General features: G+C 38.3%; 1 long non-coding RNA gene across 1 annotated transcript; it reads left to right on the forward strand.

The window, feature by feature from the left end:
* LOC123177005 (uncharacterized) lies at positions 1–2,212 on the forward strand. The gene is made up of 3 exons (XR_006488737.1): positions 1–128; positions 1,118–1,256; positions 2,097–2,212. It is a non-coding gene; the product is annotated as an uncharacterized lncRNA (long non-coding RNA).
* Positions 2,213–2,836: the final 624 nt, after the last annotated feature.

The following is a 2,836-nucleotide window of genomic DNA, read 5'->3' on the forward strand; positions in this document are numbered from 1 at the left end:
TCAGCATCCCTACAGATGTGAAGATGCCCATCTCCAATGGTTTCTACCGCCATATCTACAACCCCGACTAGATTTATCAATGTATGGGATCTCTCCTTATCCAGCGGTCAGTCCGACGTCTGGCATATGTAAGCCACATTTTCCTCCTCTGCTCCCTCTCATTCTTTGTGTGCCCAAGGCCATTGAGCCAATTTTTTGTACGCGAATGAGATAATTCCTGAGTTTCGAATAGCGTGCATGAATGCATTTTGTAACGGGTCATTTTTATATTTGGTTGAATCGGGAAGCCAAATAAAATCTTCTTTTGTGCCTTTTCTTTGCTTATCCATTGTATGGGTGTATTGTGTATGTATGTTAAGGAGATGGAGAAAGATGGGAGTTGTTGCTTTATAAAGAATTGGCTTTTAGAAATCCTGGTATTGATGGGAGAAAGATAATGATCACTGTTTTCTTGTTAGCCTTACATGTAATGCTGGCAATCAGGAGAACAACATAGTCGTGTTTTAAAGGAACAACTACACCGTATATGTTTGCACTTGTCATTTTGTAGGGCATACACTACCCGTAGATGGGATTTTCAGTTGCACTGTCTTTCTTTTCATGCTGATGATTTTTTTTAAAATTTGTTACACATATCTAAATATCAGTGATTGTCCTCTAATTGCATATGATTTTTGAAGCAATCTAAACTTCAAATGATGAAATACAAATGCGAGTTTTTTTTTCAATGTGTCCTTTTTACAAACCGTCCAAATACGAAAAAATAGGCAGATCCATGAAACCATTTTTCTAGAGATTAAAGTCGCCTATTCTTTGGAGGGCTTGTAGAATGGTGCCTGTACAGCTTGTTTTAGTTCATCGACTTATTCGCGTTTATTGATCCGTATTAAATTGTTCTACATTCGCACTCAATAGGAGGTTGGATGAGTGGGTTTAATTTGAACAATCTGTTCTCTCTCATGCTACTCTCCACGTTTGTTTGATTTTTTTTGCCTCATTTGGTAGGATCATGACAACTTTTGATTCAGCTATTCGCCTATTTTTTGGTGCGGTCAAGTTCATCACTGCTTTTCTTGTTAGTACCACCGCTTGTTTACTGTGACTAGTCTAATTGCAGAGGGCGACATCAGCATCCCTACAGATGTGAAGCTGCCCATCCTTAATGGTTTCTACTGCCATATCTACAACCCTGACTGAATTTATCAATGTATGGGATATCACCTTATCTGGTGCTCACTCTAACGCCTCCGGCATAGGTAAGCCACTGATTCCTCCTCTGTTCTCTCGCATGCTTTGTGTGCCCACAGCCATCGAGCCAATTTTTGTACATTTGAGATAATTTTTGAGTTCCAAACAGCATGCATGAATGGTTTTCTGAACAGATCTTCCTTATATTTGCTTGAATTAGGAATCCAAATAAAATCATCTCCTTTGAACTTTTTGTTTGCCGATCCATCGTATGGGTGTATTGTGTATGTATGTAAAGGAGATAGAGAAAGATAGGAGTTGTAGCTGTTAGGAAGACATTGGCTTTTAGAAATCCTGGTATTAATGGGGAAAGATAATGATCACTGTTTCCTGGTTAGAAAGCGTCTATATACGAAGAAAATAGGAGGAGCTATTGAACTTTTTCTGGAAATACAATAAAAATCTCTCCTTTGTGACTTTCATATGGCTGATTCATCTGTCTACCCTTTGTAAGGTTACTATCTATCTATCCCCAGTCATCCTAAAGATCAGAACAGATTTATGCTTGGTCTTGGCCTGGCTTATCTGGGTTCATGATGGACTCATGGTTTAATTTGTTTTTGTTCTATTATATTCAGTGTTATGAAATGGCAAAGCAATCACCGAATGAGTGTCAAACACCTTATTTAGAAACTGCAGTCAATAGGAAGTTGGATGAGTGGGTTAAACTTGAACAACATGTTCTCTCTCACGCTGCTCTCCATGTTTGTTTGAATTCGTTTTTCCTCACTTGGTAGAATAGGGACAATTTTGATTGATTTTTTCGCCCTTTTATTGTTGCGGTCAAGTTTGTCATTGCTTTCCTTGTTAGTACCACTGCTTGTTTACTGCGAGTAGTCTAATTGCAGAGGATGACATCAGCATCCCTAGAGATGTGAAGCAGCCCATCCTTAATGGTTTCTACTGCCATATCTACAACCCCGACTGGATTTATTAATGTATGGGATCTCTCCTTATCTGTCACCCACCCCGACGCCTCCGGCATATGTAAGCCACTGGTTCCTCCTCTGCTCTCTCTAATGCTATGTGTGTCCATGGCCATCGAGCCAAAATTTTGTACACGAATGAGATAATTTATGAGTCCGAATACTATGCATGAATGAATTTTTGAACAGATCATTCTTATATTTGCTTGAGTTGGGAAGCAAAATAAAATCATCCTCTTTTGTGCTTTTTGTTTGCTGATACATTATATGGATGTACTGTGTATGTATGTAAAGGAGATAGAGATATAGGAGTTGTAGCTTTTATAAGACATTGGTCTTTAGAAACCCTGGTATTGATGGGGGAAGATAATTTTCACTGTTTCCTGGTGAGGAAGCTTCCAAATCCAAAGAAAATAGGCATATATAATTTTTTCCCTGGAAATACAAATATGAAGAAAGACATTGTATTTCTGGAAAAAAAGATAAAAATCTCTCCTTTTGTGTATTTTTATGGCTGATTCATTGTATGGGTGTACTGTGCATGTATGTAAAGGAGATGGAGAAAGATGGGAGTACTAGCTTTTAGAAATACCCTGACCTTTTGAAATTCTGATATTGATGGAGGGGAGTTAATGATCACTGTGTCTTGGTTATAAAGCTTG

This window comes from Triticum aestivum, unplaced genomic scaffold (assembly GCF_018294505.1).
Source record: "Triticum aestivum cultivar Chinese Spring unplaced genomic scaffold, IWGSC CS RefSeq v2.1 scaffold52048, whole genome shotgun sequence".
In the NCBI taxonomy this organism is placed as follows: Eukaryota; Viridiplantae; Streptophyta; class Magnoliopsida; order Poales; family Poaceae; genus Triticum; species Triticum aestivum.